The following is a 10,924-nucleotide window of genomic DNA, read 5'->3' as shown; positions in this document are numbered from 1 at the left end:
GGCAAGAAGCAATACATACAGCAACAATATTAATAAACTTTTGGGATGCATCATCTCCTATATTTTTTGCTCTTACACGTTGGAAGTAATTAAATTTTGATATTTAATTAGGTATGTTCTAATTTCCGAGAATGGAAGAGAGATGAACGATCAATAACAATACAATACAGATGGAAAACCCAAGTGTTAAAAAAATAAATATACACGGTGTTACTGTCTGATGAATTGAGATCCTGCTGTGATTACACTTAAGATAAGGATACATTTTATCCAATAATAGTATTTGTATTTTCGTTATTTTTGATAAGAATAATGGCACATGAATAGGCAAATTGGCCGTTGGTAAAGTAGCTTTCATGCTACTTTACCAACGGTTTTAGGTTCGCAATATTTTTATTTTTCTTACTTTTATCTCATACTCAACTATTAGTTAACTAGATCTATATACAAGCTAATTAAAGGCATTTGGCGAGAAGAAACAATGCCAGATAAATGAAAAGAAGGGTTTATTATATACCAATCCAGAAAAAAGGAAACAAAAAGCAATGCATTAACTACCGGGGAATAATGTTCCTAAATACCACCTACAAAGACCTTGCAAACATCCTGCTAGAAAGAACCAAAACAGACACAGAAGAAATCGTTGGAGATTATCAATGCGGATTTAGACTGGGCCGCTCTACTATTATAGTCCAGATATTTACAATAGAAAAATACGCTACTTAACAAGAGACTTCAAAGCCAGAACTTGGGCCATTGAAAACAACACTGGAACTCTGAGAACAAACAGAAAAGATATAGCAGAGACATGGAGATCGTATTGCAAGGACCTATATAAAGATGATCAACGCCAAGAACCTGTTAACCAAATCCCTGATGAGGTGGAAGAAGAATCTGATATACTTGAAAATTTAAGTAAGACTGGCGATCAGAAAGCTCAAATATAATAAAGCACCAGGTCCAGATATGATAACAGCAGAAATGCTCAAAGCCACAGAAGAAACTGACGTAAAATTACTTCATCTACTCTGTAACCAAATGTGGCATTCTAAACAATGGCCTGAAGACTGGACAAAATCTACAATATCGACAATTCATAAAAAAGGCAGCTTCCATAAATGCGACAATTAAACAACTATTTCTCTTATATCAAATGCCAGTAAAATAATGCTACATATAATCAATGAGGGACTAAAAACATTCCTTCAAAACTTCAAAGAGAAATTCCACAAGAGCAAACTGGATTTACCAAAAGTAGAGGTACTCGAGAACACCTGTTGATGTTAAATATAAGACAGATAATCGAAAAATCTAGGGAATTCAATATTCCACTGTACATAATATGCTTTATGGATTATCGTAAGGCGTTCGACAGGGTCAAGTGGAGACACTTATGGCGAATACTAAGAGAAGTAGGCGCACCACAACACCTTATTTCGCTTATAACTGAACTATACGAACACACTACTGGATCAGTTAAAGTGCTTGACACACTTTCAAACGAATTTCATCCAGAACGGGGTGTCAGACAGGGATTTATACTATCTCCACAATTATTTAATATATATGGGGAGCATATTATGAGAAGAGCACTTGAAGGATGGGAAAAAGGCATCTCAATAAATGGTCATAAAATAAACAACCTACGTTTCGCAGATGACACAGCCCTTCTTGCAAATAGTCAAGCAGAGCTGATTGATCTTATACGACTGGTTGAAAATGAAAGTCAAATATTTGGTCTGCAATTAAACATATCAAAGACAAAGATCATGATAGTGAATAGACTACATAACAATCACCCACACATAACCACAATTGATCGGTTTGAGGTTGTGAGTTCATACTTATATCTGGGATCATTAATCACAAACACAGGGTCACTACAGGAAGAAATAAAACGTAGATGTGATTATCAAAAGTCGCCACAGCAAAAATGAGCACAATATGGAAGGACTATCAAATTTCAAGAGCGTTAAAGATGTAAGATGAGGTTGATCAACTGCTTAATATTCCCAATACTGACCTACGGATGTCAATCTTGGACCCTGAAAAATTCGGAAAGAAGAAAGATAGACGTCACTGAAATGTTCTGTTGGAGACGAATGCTACGAATTCCTTGGACCAACCATAGGACAAATAATTCAATTTTAAGAGAGCTAAAAGTTAGCCAACGACTCTCCAATAAAGTCGATCTCTAACAATTAAAATACTTTGGACGTGTTATTAGAGCAAACACAGAAAACATGGAAAGATTCATTATACAAGGAAAGGTGGAAGGCCGAAGATTACGAGGAAGATCCCCAACAAGATGGATCAATCAAATTACAGGAATATCCAAAAGACCCATGCATGAGTTAAAAGAAATGACCAGAGACAGAGATCTTTGGAGACGGACAATACGTCGACCACTACACTCTCTCCGGGGTCAGGACTGAAGAGAGAGATTTACAATAAAACAGATAATGGAAAGATTCTGACAGTTTGATAGTGAGCTTCATCAGATGTTCATATATTTTAAAGAGACATTTGATAGAGTATGCAGTTAGACTGTGGACAACGATGCAATGCAAGAACTTACATCTCTAAAAAAAATTAGTCAATTTCAATTTGACGAATTTTACATAGAAGGGGTACTATGTAAGGTGGGAGATGACCGACAATACTCTGAGGCATTTGAAATGGACTAAAACAGGAAGATGCACTTTCACAACAACTCTTCAACTTAGCTCTGGAACACATAATCAGAAGTGCAAGAATCGAAACACCGACTACAGTGTGTCATCAAGAAGCACCAAACTTAGTGTTGGCATTTCCAGGTCATATCGATCTAACAGAAAACACTAGATTAAAGACGAAGAACATCGTCAGGTTCAAGAAGAAATCAGAAAAGACTCACAATCAACGAAGACAAAACTAAATATATGTACGGTATGCGATAAAATAAACAGTACCTACTGAAATGCTTATATGTATATAGTCAGTTCGCTAAACTCAGACACAATTGGCTAGTAATTTTAGAAAATAATTTTGCCAATTTGATAAAATTGGCAAAAAAAAAATTACTAAATAGTTAATAATTACTAAATAGTTAGTAATTTTGCCAATTTTGGCAAAATTGGCCAAAAACAAAAAAATTACCCACTAAAATCACTAGTCAGTTGTGTCTGAGTTTAGCGAACAGACTATACCTCAAATTCGTTTGTCTCATGCGCAAAAACGTACTGAGTGGTTTCCGAAAGTTGTTATAACGTTTGTGAACGTAGTGTTAATGTTAGGTAAATACTTCAGGACGTTTCTCAGTTTTGCAAAAAAAATTTTTATCGTTCGTGGAGTACTCTTTTCGGTCATACGGAAAAGGTCGCAAAAGACGGTCCAAGCTTAAAATCAACAATGATTTCAGCAGGACGGAACATGCTGACACACGTCCTCGATTTTTGACCCTTCGCTTCGTTATCGAACGTATTCGCTTCGTATCTGTTTAGTATACGAAACGAATACGTTCGATAACGAAGCGAAGGCTCAAAAATCGAGGTTCAGGGAGTCTCTTCGACTACTGCGCGATCATTTTGGGAGATAAGTATCTTACAACAACAATAACGGATCACAAGAAATAAACAATAGGATTATAGGATACAAGCCGGCAACAGACGTTTTTATGCTCTAAAAAATTCGAAACAGCTAACAAGACATACAAAGATCAAAGATACAACTATATTATATAAAACAATCATACGACCTCCAGTGATGTATGGTAGCGAAACGTGGATGATAACAAAGGCAAACCAAGAACGACTACGTGTTTGGGAAAGAAAAATGATAAGGAAGATCTTTAGATCTATGCTTGATAGAGCAGCGTGACAATATAGGATAAAAACTAACAAAGAGCTCAAAGAACTACATTCAGATGCTAACATAATAATAGAAATAAAGTCTAGAAGACTCCAATGGGTGGGGCACCCGGCACCAAGGCCACCAAGATATTCTGACGAAAGTATTAAGGCTGATATGTGCAGAAGTCTCAACTGGAAGAAGACCACGTGAACGACCTTGACTCTGGTGGCGAGATAATATAGCAGGAGATCTTAAATTTATAATCGTGGAGACTTGGATGGAGATTGCTCAAGACACGAAAGAATTGAGGCATAATTGTCAAGTCGGCTAAAACCCACGAAGAGTTGTAATGCCACGGGGTGAGTGATTAGTTAACAATCAACAAAATGAAAAAGTCAAGAATTATACAAATCTCGGCAACAACGTAATAGCGGATGGGACTGTTTTATAGAGATATAATAATAGTCTCCCGTTTTATACCGCTGACGCGGCTTTGGGTTTATAGCAGGGTAGTCTGCTATATCTATAGCCTACGGTGTGACAAGTACTTGGAAAGGGAAACGAGAAACGACCGTGCGCGAGTCGCGGAGAAATATTGCAACTATCTTAAATAATTCATATTGTCAATTAAAATTGTCAAATTGACGTATATTTCATACCTTCTGTCATTGACGCAGAAAAATTATATATTGCTCCACAATATTGATATGATATGCAATTATTATATAAAGGTAAATTTAATTAATTGTATTTTGCTTGCAGTACTGCATTTTAATAACTGATTTTATTTACTACATACAATTGTTTACGTTTGCTAAACATAACCTGCATCTTATTTTTTCTTCTTATTATTTTTTTCGACTATGGTCTTGACAATTATCCAGCAACCAGGACTAATATAATTGGCCAATATAATTAAAAGTGCGAATAAAAGTACAGAGCGTAGAAATAGAGGTCGCTTTGCCGAACTTGCACGGTCCCAATACAAGGAAGGTAACAGGACCAGTGCTACGCTTCAACCGCCTATTATTACCCCTGGTTTTACCCAAGGTACTCATTTTATTCAGGCTGAGTCGATCTGTGTCCTATAGACATTTTTAAAAATGTCTAGTTGTTCTTGCCGGCGCTAGGATTTGAACCCCGGCCTACCAGCACTCGAGGCAAGCATATTACCGCCTGCGCTACGCCCTTTATAGAGATTAAAGAACAAATAGCAAAGGGCAGATCAACATCCATTAAAATGAACTCAATTTTTAAAAGTTGAGACCACCGACTAGTAATAAAATGTCGGCTACTTAAATGCTACATAATTCTGGTTTTGCTATACGGAGCAGAAGCTTGAACTCTGCCGTAGGCATCTATGAACAAGCTGAAGGTTTCTGAGATGTGGTGCTACTACCCAGATATGGTTTACTTCCGTTAGTTCAATGAAAAGTATTTGTTAAGAGCAGCCCGGGAAGACAATGTATTTTCTGACTCTATAACCGTAACTCCATAACCATAACTTGATTAACTCAATATGATGATTGCAGTCCTGTTTCGAACAGCGGTAAACAAAGTCAAAATTGCCATGAGGATCGCCAACATCTGAGGCTTTCCGGGTTTGACTCCGTGATGAATATGTTTCCGAGAAACAAAAGACAGAAGAAATGGAAGAAGTATCGTCAAGAATTTTAGTGAAAAATAGCATAAAGTATTCCAAATGTAACTTTTTTCCCTAAGGCTACAAGACCTGTTGTGCACTGTAAATAATACTCGTATGATTGACATTCATACTCCAGGATAATAAGCTAGAAATAGACCATGTTCGGGACACTCAAATATCCAGGTAGCGGACTACTTTTTTAGTTATTGTAGACCTATAGGAAGAAAACCTACCTGTTTCCTGCCTAGAGTTTGCGTCCGTTTTTTAATTATTAACAATTTAGTGCAAAAATCGCGATTTTTTCGATTTTTTGCACCCCATTCAAAAGCTAAACAGTTGACATAAAACTAAAAAATATAATTTTTTAGCTTCAAAATTCCAGTTCTTGAAAGTTAAAAAGTTAATTTGTTGCTTCGCAAACTGCAAAATAAGTGAAAATCGTTATTCGTCAATAACTTTTAATAAAACTACTTTAGAACTTTAGTGTTTTACCCAAAGTTGTGTATTGGGATATTTAACAAACTCTCAAAATTTGAGACCGATCCATTAATTAGTTTAAAAGTTATTCTATTAGTTTATCCCAGAGACCTTTATTTTGCCTTTATTTTATAATAACATAAGACAGAAAATACTGAAGATAAGGCAAATCTGGTTATGTCAAATGAAAGTAGAAAAGTGATATGTACTATCAAAATGTACTAAAAAAAGATAAAAAAATTATCTAATATAGTTAAAAGTACTAATGCCAAATTTTTGAAATTTTATATTTTATAAACATTTAGAACAACTTTAAAAATATTGTCCGTAAAAAAATCATTGTGCGTATTCGAAAATTTGGTATTTTACACGAATTTTTAAAAATGTTGTTCAGTTGGTGACTAGTCGTGGTAAGTGAAGGGGGAGCTGGGAGCCGACAAATGCACGAGTTCAAAAACTAAAAAAGGCAACTTAAAACTACTATCATTTTCTATATCTCGGGATCTACTAAATATATTTTGATCTTTCTTTTTTTAATTTGTATGTAATTTTTCTGCACATTACAAATATGTAATTTGTCTATTTGCAATTTGACATTTATTAATTAATAAAAAGTTTAATTTGTTTAAACAATTTTTGAAAAAATAATTTTTTTCCAAAAAATCTATGTTTTTAATCAGACTATCATTATTAATCATACAAACAGTTAAGGTATACTTTAATAAATAAATTATCTTCAATAAATAATTATCTAATAAAAATAATTTATTTATTAAAGTGAACTTTAACTTTTTGTATGATCATTAATGATACTATGAATAAAATTTTTTTTTTCAATAATTCTTTAAACAAATTAGACTGATTATTAATTAATAAATTTATGAACAAATTGCATATTTGTAATGTACGTAGAAATTACATACAAATAAAAAAAAGAAAGATGAAAATCCATTGAGTTGATCCGGAGATACAGAAAATTGTATGTAGTTTGAAATTGCTTTTTCGGTATTTTAACTCGGTAGATTCGTAGGCTCCCCCTAGTAAAAATCGTAGAGGGTGCTGTAAAGATACAATGTTTATGCAAATTTTTTAACAAAAAATACAGATCTCATTATTTAAAATGGCATCAATGAAATTCTTTAATTATTATAAACAAATTAATTGTGAATTAAAAAAAACACATGGCTAACTTTGTCCCTAATGAACCCAGGCTAAATTTTTTTATTTGAAAGTTTGTGTTAAAATACATATTAGCTTTTCTAATATATAAAAAGATTGTTCCTACGGACAATATTTGTAAAGTTATTCTAAATGTTTATAAACTACAAAATTTCAAAAATTTGGCATTAGGATTTTTGATTGTATTGATTAATTTTTATCTTTTTTTTTAATAAATTTTGATACTAGCACTCTTCTACTTTCATTTGGCATACTCAGAATTTCCCTATCTTCATTATTTTCTGTCTTATGTTATTGCAAAATAAAGGTCTCTGGGATAAACAAATATAATAACTCTTAAAGTAATTAATGGATCGGTCTCAAATTTTAAAGGTTCGTTAAGTACCCCAATACTCAACTTTGGGTGAAACACATAAGTTCTAAGGTAGTTTTAGTAATAGTTATTAACAAATAACGATTTTCACTTATTTTGCAGTTTGCGTGGCAACAAATTAACTTTTTAACTTTCAAAAATCGGTATTTTGAAGGTTTTTCAATGTTCTAAAAAATTGAATTTTGTAATTTTATGTCAACTATTTAGCTTTTAAATGGGGTGCGAAAAATCGAAAAAATCGCGATTTTTGTACTAAATTGTTAATAATTAAAAACGGACACGAACTCTAGGCAAGAAACAGGTAGGTTTTCTTTCTATAGGTCTACAATAACTAAAAAAGTAGTCAGCTACCTGTATCTTTGAGTGTCCCGAGAAAATCCTTATTACCCTGGACTATCAGCTAAACCGTATAATTCGTTATATCAGGTAAATCAAGCCCCTTTGTCACAATGTGGCTGCCAAGCCTTATATTAGTAATACAGTACTTAGTAACTCCACTGCAACATTAAGGATACTTATGATCATAGCTACGAAATAAAGACTCGTATTGAAAAAGCCTTTTTTACCTCTTTTAAAAAACCTCTTTTAACAGTCTTAGGAAGATTCTCTGCAACTTATCTTTAAGTATCAATATACGCGTAAGAACTTTTAGATGTTATGTCTTTAGTGTCCTCTACAGACGGAGTAGAAAACTGGAGTCTTACAGAAGATGCCATACAACGATTAGAGGCGTTTGAAATGTGGTGCTACCGACGTACTTATGTTGAGGGTCTCATATATACACCACACAACTAACATAACTATTCTCCAGAGGCTAAGAAAAGACAAAGAAATAATTAACACCGTAAAGAACAGGAAATTGGCTTACTTCGGCCACATTATGCGTAATAATAAATACCGACTTCTACAGTTGATTCTACAAGGCAAGATTGAGGGCAAGAGAGGCCCTGAACGTAGACGTATATCCTGGCTGGCCAATCTTAGGAAGTGGATTGGTCTAACGTCAACTGATCTATTTCGAGCTGCTGTGAATAGAATAAGATGGGTCAATGTGGTCGCCAATATCTCCAGAAGATAAGCACCTTTAGAAGAAGAAGTAACTCCACTAAAACTACACCGCAAACATACATTGGTTAAAAAATACAACCAAGTCATTGATAATAATCATTAACTTCTAGTCGAGAACCATGCCCTTGGTATCCACGGGAACCGACTAGGGTCCAGGTTAACTCCCCTTAAGTCTACGTAAGCACTTCATCAATCCAACACTGATATAAATTCACGATGGAGAAAAGAGTGGGAAAGTAAAATAGATCCATACTATACTACTGTATGGAAGCATTTAAAATGTGGCTATATCGGATAATAGGTACTTAAAATCCCGTGGATTGACCGAGTCACAAATAAGGAGGTCCTCAGAAGAAGAAGAACAACCGGATGGTACTGACCATCATCAAATCTCCAAATTTAGAATACTTCGCACCCATTAGGTATGCCAAATGAATCCAGATATGCCCTCCTACAAGCCATCCTGTAAGGAAAAATATTTGGAAAGCAAAGTCCAGGAAGAGGAACATCCTGTTTAAAGAACCTCACAAACCTCAGAACCTGGTTCAATACAACATATGTGCAGATTTTCGGCGCTGCTGCAGATAAGATTAAGATAAAGATTGCCATGTTGATCGATGTTAATAGATATTGGCTCATTGGGGACGAGATTGGCCATCATTTTTGTTTTTCCATAGTTTAATAATCTCATGTGTTACCTATGGTAGCGGAGCCCAAGCGGGGATTTTTGCAGTTACTCGAGCGCGTCAGATTATCACATGGGGAGATACCTTGTACCCTGTAAATGTAGGTACCCCTACCATATATTGGATGTTAATACAGGGGAGTTCGTTAAGGGGGGTCTGAAATAAAAATCTATCCTTAGAAAAACTCGAGATCGTCAGATTAAGATAAGGTAAATTAAGTATATGCAGAACAGTGTATATTTCAAAAATCTGACAGTTTGAGCGGGGTGTAAGGAAATGGGTGAGTCACAATGTTTCACAAAAAAAAAGCGAATATTTCGAGAAATAAACGTCATATCAACAAACTAAAATATACATGTTCAATATTTTTCAAAAATCTATCGAATGGTACCAAAGACGACCCCCACGAAGAGGGGAAGGGGGTAAATTTAAAATTTTAAATAGGAACCCCACGATATTTCGCGAAATAAACATCAGATCGAAAAACTGCAAAAAAACACGTATTCAATATTTTTGAAAAATCTATCGAATGACACCAAACACTACCCCCACGGAAGTGGGGTTGGGGTATACTTTAAAATCTTAAATAGGAGCCCCCATTTTTTATTGCAGATTTGGATTCCTTACGTAAAAATTAGTAACTTTTATTCGAGACATTTTTTCGAATTATGGATAGATGGCGCTATAATCGGAAAAACGATTGTTGGAAATGGAAAATTAAATTAAAAAATGGAAAGTCCCCACTTAAATGGAAAACTGTACTTAACTTTTTTTTGTTTTAGGACCTAATCTTCAAAACCCAATAGGTCCCTATAACGCTCGAGTGACTGCAAATTTAGCATACTTTCCTCCCCTACTACTATATGTAATTTATGCTATCCATTTTTTGTTAGAATGTGATATACATCTGCTATAATTCTAGAAAAATTTATTATATAATTTAATGGAATTATGTTTTTGAATAGCTCCGTATAGTATACTTGAACTTGACTGCAATACGATTCCTCTCACTAAGACGTACTTGGAAGTTGGAAGGGGTTACATAATACTTTTTTTCTATGAATACATTGGTTGGTCTCTACAATTGAATTTACTTCAAAATTAAGACAACATGACCTTGAATGATAGTAATTAGTCATGAATAGTCTATGATTAATTTGATGCCGCATATATAGCCCAGTAAATGAACGGGAAATACGGCGATACCGTGTAATTTTCAGGGTCAACTCCGAATTGCATGAAAATTTGGATTTAGCTTCTACTTACCCTCCACTTCAAAGTTGAAATTGTGCTGTTGGTTGCTTTTACTTTAGGGGTGACAGTCACTACTTCTCGGGAGTGAAAAAACGCGCGTTTAAAATAAGACCGGAAATGGATAAAAAACACGTTTTCAGGCGGTTTTTCGCAAATAACTCAAAAACTAAGTTTTTTATCGAAAAAATATTCTTACCAAAAATTTAGCATAGAAAAGAACGAAAATAGCTGTGTACTCGCAAAGTCTATAGATCCAGCAAAGGCAAAGAAGCACTCTTCGGGAAAAATCCATTAAAATTTTTTAAGGTGTTTAAAAAAACCTTTATTTTTATTTTTCATAAAAGTTTCTACCATTAAAACTAAGCGAGTTACGCTCAAAATACAGTTGATCCCTTTTTATTGGTAAAAAAA

This window comes from Diabrotica virgifera, chromosome 3 (assembly GCF_917563875.1).
Source record: "Diabrotica virgifera virgifera chromosome 3, PGI_DIABVI_V3a".
Taxonomy (NCBI): domain Eukaryota; kingdom Metazoa; phylum Arthropoda; class Insecta; order Coleoptera; family Chrysomelidae; genus Diabrotica; species Diabrotica virgifera.
This window is presented reverse-complemented; position numbering follows the sequence as displayed.